This window comes from Pteropus alecto, unplaced genomic scaffold, assembly GCF_000325575.1.
Source record: "Pteropus alecto unplaced genomic scaffold, ASM32557v1 scaffold24, whole genome shotgun sequence".
Lineage (NCBI taxonomy): Eukaryota > Metazoa > Chordata > Mammalia > Chiroptera > Pteropodidae > Pteropus > Pteropus alecto.
In genome coordinates, this window is record NW_006439192.1 from 4,669,546 (window position 1) to 4,690,861 (window position 21,316).

General features: G+C 40.4%; 2 pseudogenes; one reads left to right on the top strand and one right to left on the bottom strand.

Moving 5' to 3' along the window:
- The first annotated feature begins 1,867 nt into the window (after nucleotides 1-1,867).
- On the top strand, nucleotides 1,868-2,421 carry LOC107195969 (annotated as a pseudogene).
- A 13,705-nt stretch (nucleotides 2,422-16,126) lies between these two features.
- LOC112483428 lies at nucleotides 16,127-16,245 on the bottom strand (annotated as a pseudogene).
- Between the last annotated feature and the right edge of the window lie 5,071 nt (nucleotides 16,246-21,316).

Here is a 21,316-nt window from a genome sequence, read left to right on the forward strand (position 1 = left end):
ACACCTGATTAGAAATAATGTATGGACCACTATGAAGGAGAAGGAGAAAGAGAAGGCTGTGTGGAGAGGTACCACATAGAGCCGTCACCTCCAGTCCTGGCCTGCACAGGGAGGAAGCTGGGAGTAGAACCTCACTCCTTCCTAGCTTCTTGATGTCTGCTCTCCTACATGGCTCCCTGGTGGCTTAATCCATCTAAAGGACAAAGGACAAGGCAGCCCATTGATGCTGCTCAATAGGCCACTTCCTTGGGCACAGTGGACAGCGGGAAGTGGTGGAGAGTGGGCAACAGAAGATTCCAGCACAGTGGTGTAGAGGAAAAATCAGGAGGGGTGTGTATGAAGCAGTCTGGAGCAAATCCTGGTCCTGAGTAGATCTGCACATGCACAGGTTTGTGTTGGGCCTCATAACATACTCTTCTTGTTTTGGGGTGAGGGCCACAAGACCTGTGTCCACAATTTCTTTATGCACGAGGTAAAGGGTCAAGTTCTTCAGTCCCCAGATGTTCTTCCCCACCTGTAAATACCTCTTCCACTGACAGATTGATGCTTGAAATCTTCCCATTTTAGCTTTTTTCTTTGAGCTAAAAGGTTTTGCTAACTGTAAACTGTCCTTGGCATTCATGATTCTACAAGTAAGGAAGAAAGAAAATAAACACTTCCTGAATCCCTACTCTGTGCTTGCAATGGGTACGAGAGATTTGACTGACAAAATCACTTAGATTACACCACAACTTTATAAGACAAGTATTATTATCTGCATTTCACACATGAGGAAAATGAGAAGTGGGGATGGGGGAATAGCCTGCCCATACTGAAAGCCCAAATTTAAATATTTTTGTAAACTGCTTAGTCCAAAGTCCATATACTTCACTCCAGTTATTCCCAAACTGCAGAGTGCTTCAACTTAGCTGAGAAACTTATGAAATGGGCGAGATCTTTATCTGAGAGCAGGTTTTAATGTGAGGAGAGGAGAAAAGACATCCAAAAGAAGAGGAAAGGATACGGTCCAGGCAAGAATAGTGTCTTAGTCTGCTTGGGCTGCTATACCAAAATCCCTCAGACTGGGCAGCTTGTACAGATGTTGATTTCTCAGTTCTTTTGGCAAGGAAGTCCAAGATCAAGGTACTAGCAGATTTGGTTCCTGGTGAGGACCATCCTCCTGGGTTGCAGAGAGTTACCTTCTCGCTGTGTTTTCACATGGTGGAAAGACAGGGCTGTGGTCTCTCTTCTTATTAGGACACCAATCTTATCATGGGGGCCCCACTCTCATGACCTCATTTTAACTTAATTACCTCCCAAAGGTCCATTCTCCAATTACCATCCTGTTGGGGGTTACCATCACATGTGAATTTTGGGCAGACACAGTCAGTCCATAGCAGATAGGAACCTTGAAGACTTTTGCTTAGGACAAGTCCACTCTGCTCTTCTGGGTAGTGACAGTACCCTCTCCCTGGCCCCCAGGAAGGGCTCCAATGTGACTGCCTTAGTTATCCCTCCCCCAACTCCAATTGAACCCCAATATTCAGTCTTCTAGCCTCGCTGGATCTCACGGAAAGCAATGCTTTCAAGAGTGACGTATTTGAATTCAAAGCTAATGGTCATAGTGTTAATTCCATGAGTTTGTAGACAAAACGTCCTGGGTTCAAAATCACTTATGATCAGCAATGCTTTTGACAGTCCACTGGATTTGTCTCTTGCTTCAACAGTGTTTGGACAGAACAGACCCAGGGACACCCTTTCTTCCTGCATCCAACCACCCTCCAACCTCTTTTCCAGTGGCAACCTTCAAACCTGTCTCAGCCATCTTCAGCTTCAGAGACGAGCCAACACCGTTTTTTGAGGCTTAACTCCTTATTGCCCAGCAACCATGAGCTCCCAAGTCCGTCAGAATTATTCCACCGAGGTGGAGGCCACAGTCAACTGTGTGTCAACCTGCATCTGCTGGCCTCCTACACCTAACTCTCTCTGGGCTCCTATTTCCACTGAAACAATGTGGTTCTAAGAGGTGTGGGCTGTTTCTTCTGAAAGTTGGTGGAGGAGAAGTACAAGGGCACTGAGCATTTCTTGAAAATGCAAAATGAGTGTGGCGGCCTCATCCTCTTCCAGGACCTGCAGAAGGCTTCCCAAGATGAGTGTGGTAAAACTCAAGACACCATGGCAGCCTTCTGGGTCATGGAGAAGAACCTCAACCAGACCCTTTTGGATCTGCATGCCCTGGGTTCTGCCTACACAGACCCTCATCTCTGTGACTTCCTGGAGAGCCATGTCCTAGATGAGGAGATGAAACTCATCAAGAAGATGGGTGACCACCTGACTAACCTCTGCAGGCTGGCCGGCCCCCAGGTTGGGCTGGGTGAATATTTCTTCAGAAGGCTCACCCTTAAACAGGACTGGGAGCCTTTGGAGCCCAGAGGCCTTTGAGGGGCCCTCTGCACCCCCCTCTGGTTGGCTCTCAGCTTGAGCCTCTCCCTGCAACCACCAGGCTGCCTTCTAACCACCCCAGAGCCTTCTCTCATGCCATGGACCAATGAAACAGTAAAGCTTTTTGGAAAAAAAAAATTCCATTGCGATCTATGTGACACTTGCCAATCACTCTGAAATTCAATTTTCTCACCTGTAAAATGGAGTTAACACTATTTACCTGTGTAAAACTCATAGCACAATGTTTGGGACCATGGTGTGCTTACAATGAATATAAAGAACTGTCTAGAAGCCGGCCTCCTGATTCCCAGGCCTGGGCTTCTGCCTATGATTCTTCATTTCCTTTATTTAAGGCATAAAATGTGACATTTATTAAGTGTTCGAGGGTGCAGGGGATCTTGCACTGCCCATAGATAGTCTGTGATCCTAACCTCTGGGTCAGAGGGATGGCTTGTACGCATAAGAAAACATACGACAAACAGAAAGGAAAGAAAGACATGGGAGGGGTGGCTGTGGTTTACTCTCTAAAGTCGCCCCAGAACATGGGAAGTGGTAGGAGAACCTAAAGGTTCTTCCGTGGGTGGGGAGTGATTTACTCGCGACAGTCTGCAGCCTGTAAGCTACCGTGCTGGCGCGCGCTCGAGTAGTCCTCCCGCTGAGCCTATAGATTTTGCTTTGTAAATTTTTCTTTTTAATAAGACCAATTCTCTTGACAGTCCATCCATCCTTTCCTTCACTCAACAAGTTTTACCAAGAATGTTCCTTACCAGGAGATACTCCAGGCATTGAGGATATAGCAGTGAACAAAACAAACCAAGTCTCTGCAATGTTCTTTCTCTGAACTAACTTGATACCTGGTTAGTAACTTCCATTTGGATTCCTTACTAACTTCCATGTGCTCCTTCTTTTGTAAAGCCAAAAAATTTCAAACCAGCATGTGTATAGCCCAAATAAAAGGAAACCAGAGCATCGTGTCATATTGGTGCAAATTTGAGAAGTGGGGTTTTTAGCTCAATTTTAAGTGAGTGGACATATGTCTTGGTGCTTCCTTCCTCTGTTATAGATTATGCTTCTGATTTTCATGAATGCATTTACCACTTTCATGGGTTCCTTTAGTTCTGCGCTGTCCAATACAGTAGCCACTAGTTGCATGTGACCATTTAAATTTAAATTAATCAAAATTAAATAAAAAGAAAAATTTAGTTCCTTAGTTGCACTATTCACATTTCCAGTGCTCAATACCCACATATTACTGGTGACTGTCTTGTTGAATAGTCAGATGTATAATACTGCCATTATAGAAGGTTCTACTGAAGGTGTAAGCAGTGATGGGGATCTAGCTGTGGGAGTGTTGCATTATGTCAGCGTGAAGGGTAATCCATCCACTTCTTTCTTTTGCCTTCTTACCTACAGTTTAGAAAGTGATCTCCGGTTGAGACCATAAGGAAAACAGAGGCTGTGTGAGCCAGAAGATCTAACTAACTTCATACTGTTTGCTGATTGAGGTGCCCACCTTCTTTCTTCCTCTTTGGCCCAGTTGCTCATCCAAATGCTCATCAGACCAACAGAGGGAGCTGGTTTCCAGGCTGATCAGTTCTGTGGTTGCTTCTTCCGTGGGAGATTTTGGTTTCCAAAGCTTTGCCTCTGCCCGCTTCATCCTGGATCGCTAGCTCTGCTCTTGCCCTCTGCCCTTGCTAGTTCTAACTTTGGGCTAGAAGAGACTTGGGGGATCTTCTTATTGGTGGCTTACGCAGAAAAGCATTTTATTTCCTCATATGAGAGAGCAAATGGGCAATGAATGTGAGGGTGTCTGAAAAGTTGAAAGTCTTCACTTCTTGAGCCATTACTATTTTCTTTGCTTCAGCATCAGTGAAAGATAGACTGAACATCCTGAACTCACAGCCTCTTTCCATTTCTGCTAAGTAGCTCTGTGAATTTGGGTAAGTCATTTCCATCATCCTCAGGCCTCAGTTTCTTCAAATGTGGTGAGGGATGTAGGACTTGATGATTTCTGAGGACTTCTATGCAATTCTAGATACTATAACTTGGCCAGAGTCTTTAAGCCTTTGTTATTCCAGTAGATGTAGAGGTTGAGATCAAGATAAAACAGATTCTCTTCTCAGAGAGAAATCTTCAGGTTCAGATGGTTTCACTGGAGAATTCTTTCAAACACTTAAAGAAGAATGAACACCAATTTTATATACTCTCTTCCAGAAAACAGAGAAGGGAACACTTCCCAATTCATTTTATGAGGCCATATTATCTTGATACCAAAACCAGATAAAGACAGTATTTAAAAAAAAAGAAAATTATAGAGCAACATCTCTCATGAACTTAGGTGCAAGATCCTCAGTAAAATATTAGCAAACCAAATCCATCAATATAAAACAATGATAAACAGACCACGACCAAGTAGGATTTACTACAGATAGATAGTCTGATTTAATATTCAAAAGTCTACCATATTGAGTTGTCAGTAGAGTTTAGATATTTTAAAAAGTTCACCATATCCAATTGTGGGGATCATTTTATAAACAATATAGATGTCTAACGAATGTACTGTATACTTGAAACTAATTTAAATACATAAATTTTTAAAAAGTTCACCATATCAATGGGCTAAAGAATTAAAATCATATAATCTTATCAATTAGTGGGCAAAAGCATTTGACAAAATTCGACACCCATTTATGATGAAAACTTTCAGCAAGTTAAGAATAGAGAAGAATCTCAATTTGATAAAGAGCATCTACAAAACCCTACAGCTAACATCATAGTTGGTGAAAGACTGAATGCTTTCTCTCTAAGATTGAGAGCAAGGCAAGGATGTATACTTTCACCACTCTTACTCATCATAGTACTGGAAGTTGTATGAAATGAAAAGCATGTGGAATGGAAAGGAAGAAATAAAACTGTCCCTATTTGTAGATGACATGATTGTTTCTAAAGAAAATCCCAAAGAATCTACAAAAAATAAAAATAAAATAAAATTTCCTATAACTGTCATGTGAGTTCTGCAAAGTCACAGGACACAATGTCAACATACAAAAATTAATCAAATTTCTGTATGCTAACAAACAGAAACTGTCATTTAAAATGCCATACCATCTATAATTGTTACAAAGAAAATGAAATATTTAAGTGTAAACTTAATGAAATACTTAAGTGTGAACTCAAGACACACACAAGATCTGTATGCTGAAAATTACAAAATGCTGAGGAAATAAATCAAAGAAAACCTAACTAAATGGAACGATGTACTGTGGGTCATGGATTGGAAGACTTAACATAGTAAAAATGCCAATTTTTCCCAAATTCATCTTTAGGTTTAATGTAATTCCTACCAAAATCTCAGCAGGATATTTTGTAGCTATAGACAAGCTTATTCTAAGATTTACATGGAAAAGCACAGGGTCTAGAATAAATAAAACAATATTTAAAAAAAGAATCAACTGGGGAAAATTACTGTACTCTATATTAAAATAAAACAGGAGACCAGAATGAAAGAAAAGAGGGATCAGCCCTTCCCTGAGAGAGTAGAAATGGAACCTCAGGAGGCTTCCTATCATCTAATAGCTGAAGCATCGATGGTCACAGGGACACTGGAAGGCCATAGGGGACAAAGGAAATCCTATTTCCCAGAGAAAAATTCCCCATCTTCTTTGAGCTCCTTCATGAATAGCAGGAACTTCAGTGAGAGTAGTTCGTGGTGCTTGGGAGGGAGAATCTGAAATGCTGCTGGTGTCTCATGGGGGAGTAACATGTTCTACTTCTTTCCCCAGGTGCACCCATAATTTGAAGGCACACTAGTATCTTCTCCTTCCTAGTTAATAGTTGTGTGCTAGATCCTATCCTGAATATACCTTTTACCTTCTATGAACTCTCATTTCAACAGGAGAAAGGAGAGATGTAGAGTCTGCTTGAAATTTAGTTTAAGAGGCAGGATTGAAATTAGGTGTACCTAGAGCAAGGCATGCGCAAAGGTGAAATCAGGAATTTTAGTGATTGTTTATTTCTACATATTCTATCTGGCTCTTTTCTAAATCTGTCTGTCCTTTTCTAAAAATGTTATATTTTTTCATTACAAGATCTCTTCTGTTATTTCTTTAGTAACTTTAAACTTGATTGTTTTGTAGAGTCTTTCGGATTATTCCATTATTTATAATTCTTGGCATGCTGATTCTCCTATTACCTGTGTCTACTTAGCCTTCTTCAGGGGGTTTATTTCTTCTTGTGATTTCTAAGTTTTTATTATATCCTCATCTTTAGCTAGGACTGTTTTATTTTCAGTGAGAATGTTCCAGAAGTAAAGCCTTTTTGCATTTCCATTTGCTGGGGCTCTAGGGTTGAAGAAACCGTGGATGAACTTTTACATTAATTTCTTGGCCTACAATTATCATATCATGGGGCAGGTAGTGGACATTTAGATTCACACAGCATTAAACTTGGGTTGGTAATTTCTTATAGGAGAGTCCCCCTCTCTGCCCCGCTGGCCCCATCTTGAGCTCTGAGACACAGCAATCTTGCTTTTGGTTTTTTTGGACAAGTGGGAAGAGTTTTTGAGTCCCTTTTGGGCAGCTTTACACAAGAGTCTTAGTTCAAACATGCACCCTGGCCCGGCCCCCACCTACTCCATGACTACCACATCAGGCTTATGTGACAGCTCTCTCTGGCTGAGTTACCCCTTTGGTTTTGAAACGTAAGTGTTTCCCTTCCCTTTTTTTTGACTTTGGTGTGTATGCTCATCTATATGTACATATAGATATACATACATATATATGTGTGTGTATATATATGAGAAAGAGAGAGAGTGTGAACGAGCTAACGCTATGGTTTATCCACATTTATATATTTGTAGGTTCAGGAGACCCGTTCCCATTAGCCCAGTCCTACATATTGTAGGAACTTCCTGTCCTCTGAGGAATTTATTTAACAAAATAACTTCCAGAATATCCACACTATGTCTTGGGGTAAATATAAAATTATCCCAGGATTCTTGATAAGCATGATATTGTACTTATTTGATATATAAAGAATTTGGGGTTTTGTTAAACTAGAACATTCTGTTACACCAACATGATGATCAATTACGGTGAATCTTTCATCACCTCAAACAAGATGAAAAGGGATAGGAATATCTTTGGTTTGAAGATTTTTCACTTGTGTTCTTTTCTCTCCACAGGGATGTAACTTAAACCTCTAATCATAAACTTCATATACACACATCTTTGCCTCTTCATCTATCAGGAAGCAGTTCAAAACCAGAACTCATTTGCTCCAGAAAGTCTTTCTGAGTTAGCTCCTATATTTAAATTGCCCTTGCATTTACCCTACTCAAATTTCATCAAATTATATTGCCTTCAATAACATGAAAATTGGTGAGTATTCCTATTTTTCAGACATGTATTCAATAATCTATAATAAATGGGGCTTATTGAGGGCCATTATTTTTGCATATTTCGCCAGGCCCAGGAAGGTGTTCTGTATTCTGTGGTATTTGGTTATGTTGCATACAGAGTAGACTAAGATGAATATCCTTGTCCTACTCTTCTCAGAACCTCCTGGTCCTCACCAGGCATCTTGTCTCCAGGGGGCATCAACAACTCAGGATCCTAGTTCAAGATCTCAGAAGCTCTCATCGTTGGAGGGACTTCCTTCCTGCAGCCTCTAGAGAGAACCCCAGATGCCAGAAACAACTAAAAAGATAACTCCCTAGCATGTGCGGTGTGAGGTTGCCTATTCCATGGGCCGCCCAGTTGTATTTCCCTGGTAATCACAGATGATATCTGAGCACTCTTCCTGCTCCCTGCGAGCTGAAGAATTCCTTACTCCCACCACACCATCCTGGAATACCTGCCTGGCTATTGGAGCTGCTGCTTTTGGTCTTAAATGGCATCATGACGTTGGAATTACTTCCTAATCTGGGGATAGATGTGTGTCTAGCACAGGAGTAGAAAAGAAGGTAAGCCAAATCAAGCAAAGAAGTTTAAGAAAGAAATGAGCCCTAAATGATACTTAATTGATTGAGTAAGATGTGGGTGGACACAGTTGCTGCCATGGTCCAGCGTGGCATGGGGCTGGGGGTGCCACTTCTGCACAGGACTTCCTTTCACCTGTGTTTTCCATAGCTCTCACTCCCTGTTGCCCTACAAGGTCCCTGATCTGTGCTTCCATGGTACCTCCACATTCCCCAAAGTTGGGTGTCTTAGCCAGAGAAGGTTCCTCATCAATATCTGAGCAGTTGATGGCATTGAAGGCAGCTTCCCTTTCACCCTTCAACTTGTCAGCTCTCTCACAGCTCTCACACAGAAGAAGCGGGGCTGCAGCTCACACCTAGATCCACTACTCCCTTTCTACTCTTAGACCTCCTCCTTTAAAGGGATGGTCCCTAGAAAAGATCTCTCTAGTAGGGCAGAGGTTGGACGTAGTTGTTTGCTGGCATGAAATTTGGGAAGTAGTGGGGAAAGGCAGCGGGGCTGTCAGGAGGGAAGTTTCTGTTTCTTGCGTCTTTTTTAAAAAATGTACTTGGGATACTGGGGAAAATGAGGGGAAGGGTGCAGGGTGCAGACAAGAAGGAGGGGTTTGGAAGCAGTCCATTTGACTTGCTGCATTCCTAAGGCTGAACTCATTTTAGTCTGCTCCCAATAGCAAAAGACAGAGGTGGAGTATCATCAGCTGCCTCTATGTAGCAAAGACCCCAGATCCACTATTCATTCAGACCTGGACCACTCAAAGGTCCTGTTTGAAATGGCCCTAAGAAACTTGGGGAAACTTGACTCGTTACACAGAACCCAGAGACCCTTCAAGAGGCCCACAAATTGACCTAGATTTCCATGGCAGGAATGGTCTACAATGAGTTTGGCATACAAACACCAACGTAGTTGTAAAAGGTTTAACATTCTGTTAACAATACTGGTTGAATTCGCAGGGTGGTCTCATGATGGGCTCGGATCAGCCTTGGGAACCTCCAAGCCTTACAATGATGTTTGGCAGCAAGTTCTGCATTGCCTCTACCGCTGTGGCATGATAGCAGCCGTAAGCCTGAGTTCCAATCAAACTTTATGTGGGAACACTTAAATTGGAATTTCATATGATTTTCATGTGTCATGAAATACACATTTTTTTTTTTTTTTTGTTATTGTGGTAAGAACACATCATGAAATCTGTCCTCTTAAAAAATTTCAAGTGTACAATGCATTATTGATGCCTGTAGGTCTTTTGATTGTTTTTAGCTCTTTAAAAATGTGAAAACTTAGTTCTCAAGTTTTTCAGAGAAGGATTGTGGGCCAGAATTGGTGTGGGGGCTGTAGTTTGCCAGCCTCTGGTCTAGAAAACTTGGTCAAAGGCATCCAGTTTGGAAGATTCTGTTTCAGCATTAGCTACCAAGCACCAAGGACAATAAAATCTGTGTTTTGTGAACCCAAGGTCCTCTAGAGAAGAATCTCTAATCATTAATGTCAATAAACTCCAATATTTTAGTTCCACATAAAAAAAGTCAATTGAGTTTCACTTTTGTTTTATATAAGAAAACAGTAATAGTGTACCAGCATTTTTATTACAGGCAGAGTAGTACCAAAACAACAAACACTGGGAACCAAGAGCCTTGAAGTTGATCAAGGACAGAGTCAGGGTCCTGCCACTTTTTAGAATGCAGTTCCTCAATCTGTCTTGGTGCTCACTGAGGCAGGCAGATAAGTCCTTGCTCAGGAGGGGAACTGCATCTTGGTCTTCATAGCTCTGCCAGATATTTGGGAGTCACCATGCAGGCATTGGCGGTTTCCGACACGGTGCCGTGAGTTTCTTTTTGGTGCATGTGTTTCCTGACCTCAGCTCCTTGATTCCTTTTCTTTTTTCTTCAAGAAGATCAGCCCATCTGTTCTTGTGTCAGAGAAGCATATTTGAATGGAAATCTCCCTTTATCTTTTCTATCATGATCTGATGGCTCCTCATCTTCCACTGGTTTCAGAAGACTGGAATCCTCAAAATAGACTCCCTAAGTTGGTCAGTGCCTTGAGCAGATTTACATTCCTGGATTCAGCTCCCCGTCAAGGATATTATTAGGGGGTCTCTTTGGAAATGGTTGGCTAATCACCACTCAGACACTGGAATCTGCAAAGTTTCCCTGGACGCTGAGCATTGCTCATGTACCCATGTACCCAGAGAATCCTGGCTAGTAGCAGGATGGGATGGGGCCCATGAGCACCAGAGACTTGGGCTCTCTGCAACCCCCTTATATGCTGCCCCACATGGAGGAACAAGTGTTCTTGGGGGCCAGAGCCTCGTATCTCGGTTCACTTTGTTTTCTCAAGGTTTTTTTGAGCAAACTCAGAACAACTCAACAGCCATGCTCCCACTTAAAAAAAATCTCTTAAGACCATCTTCACACTCTGCAACACTGAACAAATAGTTCTCCAAAACTACCCACTGCCTCTGGATCTCGGCTCATGCTGTTCCAGGCTGATTCCACTTCCTAGAATGCCCTCCTTTTCTTCATCTGGCTAACAGCATAACTTCACAAAGAAAGCCTTCCCTTACCCCCAACCCTTCTCTCAGCAGAGCTAAATGCCCTTTCTCTCTACTCCCTCTACGTATCTGAATTTGCATTTCTCCCATATGTAGCATAAGCCCTTCATCAACTACATTACAAGGTAAAACCCATCATAACATAATCACAGCTGACTTGAAGCTGGACAAAAATGAAATATGGGGGAGGTGGATAGGGGTAAAGGGGGTCAAATATTTGATGATGGAAAGAAACTTAATTTTGGGCGGTGAGCACACAATGCAATATACATATGGCATTATTGAATTGTACACTTGAAACCTATTTGATTTTATTAACCAATGTCACCCCAAGAATTTTAATTAAAAAAATTAAATTTAAGTCAGGATTAATATAAAAAAATGGAATATGGTTTTACTTCGTCTGGCCTTAATGATGAACTTCTCTGTAGGTGTACACTGGGCCTTAAAAGAGTAGCTACAAATAGTTTGAGGCCACTATGATTAATATGACATTTAAAACTCTAGCTTCCATACCATTTTAGTTATAATATCTTGTTAGCAGATACAAAAATAATTTTTGAATTATTGATAGATAAATTATTTAAAAATATTGTTGATATGTATTTCATTCTTCTAAGATCTCAATGTTTGTGCCTGTTTTGTAATGAAGTACCAATATATTTAGAGCACTTAGAACAATGCATAGCATATCATGAGCAGTCAATAAATGTTACTTTTAAATGCACATACATAAAATTTAGTTATTACATATATACACAGAGAGAGAGAGAAAGAGAGAGAGAGAGAGAGAGAGGATTTGTACACAACTTTTTGTTTTTACTGAGGAATGAACATTAAAAACCTTTTTTGATGTTCTTGACTATAAACTCCTGGAAGGGCAGAAAGCACATCTTAACTATCATTTATTTTCTTAAGCATATAGCCAAGTGCTGGGGATAGAGAAGACATTGGAAACACACCGAACTGAAAGTTATCTTGAACTTCCCGTGGTGTGTAAGCCCACCTCATAAGTTTATATGGAAAGTGAGTAGGTCATAATAGAGGACAGCTTTAGAAGTGGAAAACGTATAAAATGAACGGATTCCCGCAGTCAGTCCCATGGGAGCAGAGGAGAGGAGCTAAGTGGGCAGGCTTTCTGTCAGCAGCCTAAAGCTGGTGTGAAGCTGGCTTTTCCACCTGTGGCAGAGGGTTCTGCCCCTTTCTCTGTTTCTCCAGGGATCTCCACTTTCTGTCTGCCCAGGCTAGAGGAGCCAGGCTGCTCTCCTGCACCACCTGCATCTTGCATTCCTTCAGAAAGCTGTTGGCTGTAAATGTAGATCTTTTCCTCTTAGCTCGGTTGCAATGTGACGACTGGGGAGTTTGGTTTTCACTTTTTTTTTTAATGTTTCTTTCCATGTACTTTTATTAATAGTTTTTTATGAAGGCTATCAATTCTGTATTTATTTTCTAGCTCGCTTTTTAAATTTTTTTTATATCGTGACCCCCTTCACTCATTTCTCCCACTCTCCACCCCCGTCTCTGGCAACCACCAATCTATTTTTTGTATCTATGAGCTTGGTTTTTTGTTTTGTTTTGTTTTTTTGTTTTGTGTCCTTGTTTTAAAGTCCACATATAAGAGAGATCATAGTATATTTGTCTTTCTCTGTCTGATTTATTTCACTTAGTGTAATGTCCTCGAGGTCTACTCATATTGTCACAAATGGCAAGGTTTCCTTCTTTTTATGGCTGAATAATATTCCATTGTATACATATACCATAATTTCTTTATCCATCATCCATTAGTGAACACTTAGATTGTTTCTATATCTTGGCTATTGTAAATAGTGCTGCAATCAACATGAAGGTGTGTATATCTTCTCAAGCTAGTTTTTTCATTTTCACTGTTTATTATGGACTATTACGAACAGCAACAAAAGTCGAGAGAATAATATTTCTCCTCCAAAGTACCCATCACCTTTCTTCCAGAATGGTCAATACATGATCAATCTTTCTTCATCTATAATTTCTTGGGTTGTCTCATACTTTTTATTCAGTTTTATAAGAGTTTTTATTGCAGTAAAACACATATAACATTAAATTTGCCATTTTAACTACTTTTAGATATATAACTCAGTGGCATTAATTACATTCACAATGTTGTGCAATCATTACTACTATCTATTTCTAAAATTTTTTCATTGCCCCAAAAAGAAATTCTGTACTCATTAAGAAATAACTCTCCCTTTCCCCTCCCCTCAGCCCCTAGTAATTTCTAATCTATTTTCTGTCTCTATGACTTTACCTATTCTAGATATTTCACATAAGTGGAAATATATCATATCTGTCCTTTTGTGTCCTGCTTATTTGCTTAGCATAATGTTTTCAAGTTTCATCCATATTTTAGCATGTATCAGAACTTCATTCCTTTTTAAGCCTGAATAATATTCCATTGTATGTATATACCACATTTTGTTTATTCATTCATCTGTTGATGGACACTTGGGTTGTTTACACCTTTTGGATATTGTGAATAATGCTGTAATGAACATTGGTGGACAAGTATCTGTTTGAGTCCCTGTTTTCAATTCTTTTGGGTGTATACATAGGAGTGGAATTGCTGGGCCATATGGTAATTCCACGTTTAACTTTTTGAGGAATCACTAAACTGTTTTACTGCAGTGGCTGCACCACTTTGCATTCCCACCAGCACTGTAAAAGGGTTCTAAGTTCTCCACATTTGCTCTACACTTATTATTTTCCATTTCAAAAAATTATAGCTATCCTAGTAGGTATGAAGTCATATCTCATTATGGTTTTGATTTGCATTTTCCTGATGATTTATGATATCGAACCTCTTTTTGTGTTCTTACTGGCTATTTATATATCTTCTTTGGAGAAATATCTATTCAAATCCTTTGCCCATTTTTAAATTGAGTCATTTGCCTTTTCGTTGTTGAGTTGTAGGATTTTTTTTATATATATTCTGGATGCTAAACACTCATTAGATATATGATTTATAAATATTTTCTCCCATACTGAGGACTGTCATTTCACTCTCTTTATTGTGTTCTTTGATGGACAAAAGTTTTTAATTTTAATGAAATTCAATTCATCTATTTTTCCTTTTTGATGTCTGTACTTTTGGTGTCATATTTAAGAAGCCGTTTTGAGATAATCATACTAAGAGAAATAAGCCAGACAGAAAAAGTTGAAAATCACATGATATCACTTATATGTGGGATATAAACCTAAAAGCAACAAATGAACAGGACAAACAGAGACTCATGGACATGTACTATAGACTAGTGGTTACCAGAGGGTAGGGGGTGGAGGAGGAGGGGGAGGTAGATGGGATAAAGGAGGGTCAAATATAGAGTGTTAGAGGGAGGGCAAAGTGGGTAAAGGGGATCAAATTTATGGTAGCTGAAGGAAACTGGACTTTGGGTGGTAAACACAATAGAATATACAGATGTCAAATTATAATGTACATCTGAAAATTATATAATCGTATTAGCCAATGTTACCCCAATAAACAATTTTAAAAAATCGTTGCCAAATCTAAGGCCATGAAAATTTGCTCCTATGTTTTCTTTTAAGAATTTTGTAGTTTTACTTTTTTAAATTAGGTCCATGATCCATTTTTAGTTAATTCTTGTATGTGGTATGTCAAAAGTTCAGAAATTGTAAAAGTAAAACTAAAAGCCACTGAAGTAGTAATTAGTAAAAGTTTATTGTGCACACACCAAAAAGACACTTTGTGAACTGGGAGCACTCAAGCCAAACATGGAATGAGGCTCAGAGGTACATTGTTAAAAAGCAGCTTATATAGTGAGGAGGCAGTGATTGTTTATTTTTCACTGTGATTCGTTATAATGTTAGAATTTTCTTTCTTTTTTTCTTATCTGAGCAATAGGATTTTCTTAGATGGTAGAAAATTGATTAGGGGTTACCTCACGTCAATTTTGAGGAATAGTTTAAATTTCGCTTATGATTTTCAGAGGCATAAGTAAGAAATGATACGGATCAAGTTGGTCTCTCCTATCTTGCAAAATAAGCTAAGTTAAGCTTTGCAATATGACTAAACTGGTTTTATCTGTATAGTGAATTTTTAAGTCTGTTCTCTCTTAGTGTTTGATTTGAACAGATGTAAGGTAGAGGTCCAACTTCATGCTTTCATATGTAAATATCCAGTTTTCCCAACACCATTTGTTGAAGAGACTTTCTTTACCCCCACTGTATATTTTTGCCTCCTTTGACCATGTAATGGTTTATTTCTGGGCTCTTAATTTTGTTCTATTGGTATATATGTTAATCCTTATCCTAGTACCATACTATTTTGCATTGTAGGAGGTTTTGAAATCGAGAAGGATGAGTTCTCCAACTTTGTTTTCAACATTATTTTGGCTATTCATAGCCCCTTGAGATGTCACATAAATTTTAAGATGGGTTTTTTTGATCTTTTGATATAGATTAGAGTGAATCTGTATATTGCTTTGGGTAGTATCATCATCTTAACAATATTAAGTGTTCTAGTCCAGGAACATGAGATGTTTTTCCATTTATTTAGGGCTTCATTTCTTTCAGCAATGTTTTGTACAAGACTTTTGTCTCTTTGGTTAAATTTATTCTTAAGTATTTTATTCCTTTTGATGTTATTGTAAATGGAATTGCTTTCTCAATATTCTTTTTGGATTATTCAGTGGTGATGTCTTGAAATACAACTGATTTTTGATTTTGTATCCTACAATTTTTCTGATTTGTTTATTAGCTCTGAATTTTTTTGTAGATTCTTTACGGTTTTCTACATATAAGATCATGCCATCTGTAGATACAGGTAGTTTTATCTTTTCACTTCGTATGCATTTATTTATTTGTTTGTTTGTTTGCCTAATTTTTTGGCTAGGACTTCTAATAATATGTTGAACAGAAGTGCCAAAGTGGGCAGCCTTGTTTTGTTCCTAAACTTAGGGGAAAACTTTTAGTCTTTCACCATTGAGTATAGTGTTTTTCATATGTGGCCTTTGTCATGTTGAGGAAGTTCCCTTCTATTTCTAGTTTATTGAGTGTTTTTATTTGGAAAAGGTGTTGGATTTTGTTGACATCAAACATTTTTTTTTTTTTTAGGCGAGGCAACCCTTTGGTTGACCTCACAGATTGCAAGGACCTTGTCAGCTTACAATCCCTTATTTTTTATTTTTTACGCCTACAGCGCCTCATCTTCCTAGGTGGTCTCCCATCCATGTACTAACCAGGCTCGACCCTGTTTAGCTTCCGAGATCAGACGGGATTGGACTTGTTCAGGGTGGCATGGCTGTAGACAACATCAAACATTTTCTGCACCAATTGAGATTATTATGTGATTTTTTTCTGCATTCTATTAATATCAAATATCACATTAATTTTATATGTTGCATCCCTAGGATAAATCTCACTTGGTCATGGTGTATAATATGCTGCTAAATTTGGTTTGCTAGTATCTTATTGAGGATTTTTTTTGCACCTGTAATTACAAAAACCATTGGTTTATAGTTTCCTTTTCCTGTAGTATTTTTGTCTGATTTAGGGTAATGTTGGCCTAATAGGATGTGTTAGGAAGTGTTTTCTTTTCTTCAATTTTTTGGAAGAGTTTGAGAAAAATTGGGATTAATTCTTCTTTAAATGTTTGGTAGAGTTTACAAGTGAAGCCCTGTGGTTTTTTTCATTGTTGTCAGGTTTCCATTGCTAATTCAATCACCTTACCTGTTTTAGGTTTATTCAGATTTTTCATTTCTTTTTGAGTCAGTTTTAGTACAAATTTGTATTTCTAGGACTTTACCCATTTCATCTAAATTATCCATTTCGTTGGCATGTGGTTGTTTATATTATTCTTTTGTAATCCTTTTTATTTCTGTAAAGTTGCCAATAATTCATTTCATTTCTCATTTTAGTAATTTAAATTCTCTCTCTCTCTCTCTCTCTCTCTGTCTGTCTGTCTCTCTCTCTGTCTCTCTGTCTCTCTCTCGTTAAGTCAAGTTGCCATATACTTTTACTGCATTACATTGGGAGGCATGTAAAATCTGGCTGTCTTTTTTTTTGGTGATATTAAAATTGATCAATGGTGTTGTCTGTCTGATCCATTTATTATAAAACTCTTAGCTTTTGCCTAGTGGTTTTTGTAGCCTTCTATGGTCATTGCCTACATCCATGATTTCATAGGAGGAAGGTGAAGTTTTAAAGAAGAACATATTTTAATAAACTTGGATATGCCAAGACCAAATGAAAGATCTATTTTCAATGTCCAGCTTTCTGGTTCTGAAGTTTAGTGTGGTAGAAAGTAAATATATCCAAAAGTCAAGAACCTGGGGACCAGACACATGCTGTAAGATGATAGATAAATCACTTGCCTCTTTAAACTTCAATCTGCAAAAGTAGAGCATTGAAGAAGATGACCTGTTAAAGCACTTCACAGCTCTGACTCTCCAGAGGTCTATTACTTTAATTTAATATGTAATCACAGTTATGACTGGTCAGGTTAGCTTTCAGGATACCCAGCCCTTAACTCCTCCCTCTCATTTTAGCAAAATGTTCTTTGTTTCAAATTTTCATGTAAGAATCCTGGTCTAACCTATTGCACTTCAGTGGTTATGCTTGTCACACGAGGCATCACCTCAGACAAGTTGCTCAAAGGGCCTATCCCACCCCTTTATGGAAGGGCTCGTTCCCCCTCAACACTGCCCATATTTGGGCAGAGCTAAAAGAAATCTCTCCCATTCTCTCCAAGAGCATCTAGAGTCCGCCTTTGCTTTCCCCCTTGGGCAAACTCTCCTCAGGAAAAGGTCTTGTGAAGTCATTCACCCTAAGGTGTAATTGACCATGACATTCCCTTTCAGAGATCTTTTCATTTTAATAAAAAGCTTGTATGTATAATAATGACATTTTAAGGAGAATTTTTTTCCCTTGGAGGAAGGCTTCTTTCTATCTCCCTCAAATTACATGCTACATTATCTTTACAACAGTGTGCCTGACAATAGTTCTAACATTTCTTGATCCATTGTTCTCTCTGGTGTGCCACAGCCTCTTGGAAGCTTTAAATGTCTCCAGAGAGGGCTCCTCATGATCCTCTTAGGCTAGTGAGCCAGCTGAGAAATCTACCTTTGGAGGAAGTGGTAGTGAATGAGAGTCTTAGGGGCAAGTCAGTTGGGGAAGGAGTGTGTTGTTAAGGAAGTTTGAGGTGGGATAGCTGACTTTGGGAATGAGAAACCTTTTTAGTAGGAAGATATTAGCTTTTGTAAAATTTAAACGAAAGACGAGAACCAAAAATGTAATGAGTATCAAGTCTGAAGGTCTGAATCTAATTAGGAATGAATAAATGAAGGTAAGGCATCCAAGATTGAGGTTGAGAATGGTGAGTAAATATGCCAGTGGGTCCCTTTTCCGAGATGCTTGGCATATTAAACAAGGCAGACAAAGCAGCTTAAAGAAGCCATACCAACACGGAATCTCTACACTTTTGTGTATTCCAGTTCTATGATTCGGGATGCCATTTTTTTTTCCTATGCCTTTCTAAGTCCCAATTGTTTGTTAACATTCAATTCCAATTCTCATCTTAGTGAAGTTTTCTGATTATTCTCATCTGGAAGTGATTTTTTTCTTCCTCAGAACCCAGCTATCACTGATGCTCACTTCCCTCCTCTGCCCTTGTCATTTGGCAGTTATTTTCCTGTGTTTAAGTCTTGCCTTTTAGACTGGAATCTGTTTGAAGGGAGCTATCATGCCTGATGCCTCTTGGTATCTCCCAGCACCTGGCCTGGTGCCCCGCACATGATTGTGTGAGATAAGTGATGACTGATGGATAAGTAATCCATGCAATAGGGCAGGCATTCTTTCTCAGCCATCCTCTTCCAAAAAAAGGACTCACTTGGGGAGTTTCCCTAGGACACATGAAAATGAATGTGGGGAGCTGGCTGGTCAGTGACTTGATCCCTCCAAGCAAGCAGGGCTGGTGCTGGGTTTAATTTAAGCTGCTCTGCCTTTCATGCTTTAAAAAGACTTTCCCACGACAGACTTGGGACCTGAAGTTCTATGCCATTAGCACCACTACTGAGAGATGAGTGGTGAGAGATGCAGCCAAGCGTGCTGGCCTCTGACCTGGTTCCGCTTCTGCACTGGGGTTGCAGCTTTTTGCAGCCATGCGGTTTGGCATTTCATTCCCAGCTCAACACACAGAGCACTAACTCTGGGCTTCTGAGCTTGCATCTCTGAGTGGGTGGACTTAACCTGGGTACACACGACTATGCGTATGAATGTGATGACTCTCTTTGTGTGGTGGGTGTACATCTGAGTATCTGAGTGTCTCTTGATTGTGTGTCTGCATCTTTGAGTTTATGTGACTCATGGAGAGGTGTACTTGTCTGCACATGTGTGTCGTGTGGCTCTTCAAGTGGTTTCCAAGAACAATGGCTTCTTCTTGTCTCCAGCCCCTAACCTTGGCACCACATGAGCCAGATTACAATTGCTTCTCTTTCCTGAGATGGGGATGAAGGAATGGAGGAGGCCCATGTTGCCCCTTGCCAGGACTCCTTCCCTTCATAATGCCATTTCTTCTTGGTTCTTGGTGGTCCTGATAGGGCCTGGGAGCCAAGGAGCCCTGGGCCTTGAGTGTCCATGGCGTCCTTTAGAATATTTTAATGGGGTCCAGATGCTAAAAAGGGAAGACCCTTTTTAGAAATCCATGACTGCCTTTCACATCCCAACCTCCCAGGAGAGAGTTGACATTCCCAGCACTATTTACATTCTTTTCTTCCTTGCCTCTCTGCTCCCCGCCCTTTCCAGGACCTGGTCATTTTGGGCTTACAGATAAACTGTGCCCCTATAAACAAAGCCATCCTTTCTGCTTTGGGGGAGCCCAGCCCAACACTGATTTACCACTGCTCAGAAGACTACTCTTTCTTTACCCATTCTTCTATACCCCCCTTCACCAATGGATTAATCCTTTTATCTCCTTCAGGAAGCAGAAGAGATCAATGTTAATGACTTGCTATTCATCTCCATCCCTCCCTTTACCTCTATCTCTCTATCTTACACTCCCAAATCCCTTTCCAGCAGAGAAGGAAGAACAAGCGGCCAGTCAAGATTAGAGGAGAACATCTTCAGGAGAACTGGCTTCTCTTCCCAGTTTCATCACCCCATCCCTCTGTGACCCTGAACAGTCTCCTCACTAAATCTTAGTAGCACAATTTGTAAAAGAGACAGGATCATCTCAGCCTCCTCCTGCTGCCGGAGGAGCATTCGTGAAGCAACATTTTCACAGAAGCCCAGGACTGCTGGGAACAAGCTCAGGCCTGAGAGGGCAGGAAGTGTGAACCAGGATTGGGAAGACAGAGGGTTAAATTGCAACTATCTTACTAGTAGTGGGAAAAAGCCTGTCCGTTCCTGGGGGCTGGGTAAAAGGTGTGGCATTGCTCTCCTCAAAGACGTCACCTTAGTGTCCCTAAGAGATACCCTTCCTTGCTTCCTTTCCCATCTCCATTATGGGATAAAGCTGTCCTATCCAGTGTTTCTACCCAAAGCCACCCACCACAGCACTGGCAGGAGGCTTTAAGGGAACAAAGTGAAACTTACCCCCTCTATGGGGCTGGGAGCCCCCTACCTAGGAGTAGGGTCTGGGTCCTAGCCACCTCTCCACCAGCATGCTTAATGTGGTGACTGGCATGGAGAAAAGTGTGCCCAGTGGTGACTGAGAGGCTGGAACCCCAACAGCAGGGTTCTCCTGTGGTGGCTCCAGCTGAATGGCAGGCCTGAGGGTGTCTCCTCCTCTTCCTCCTGCTTCCCACTTATCATGAAAGGAGAAGACAGTCCTCTCCTGACTAGAAGCAAATGCTTTGTCTCTTCTTGAGATAAATAACAACAACAACAACAAGTGGCATTTTTCCTATCCACTCTTGAGATAAACAACAACAACAACAACAACAACAACAACAACAAGTGGCATTTTTCCTATCCACAACTTGTTTTTATAAACAGGAAACTCTTCCTTTTTCCCCCTGCCACAATCTCTCCACTGGCATCTGGACCTTGACCACCCCCTTATTTCCTGATAGGCTTTCGACCATCCAAAAGTGTCAACTTCCTTCCTCTCTCCAGTCACAAAAGCTCCTCACTCCTGCCTTAATTGGAGGGACCTAATCACACGAAGCATTAGCTTTGCTGCTAGAGGAGAAACCATCCTCATTGTTTTGCTTTCTTTCCTTCCGAGTGCAGCCACCCTTTCCTCAGCACCTGCTTCCCAGGGGGAAGACGTGGGTCGATGTGAGAGAAGGGGCCGGAGCGTGTTCAGTGTGAGCACCGGCCTTTTTTTGAGTCAGACAAGCTCCGGACTCGTTTGAGACTATGGAGGAAGATCAGGGGAAAA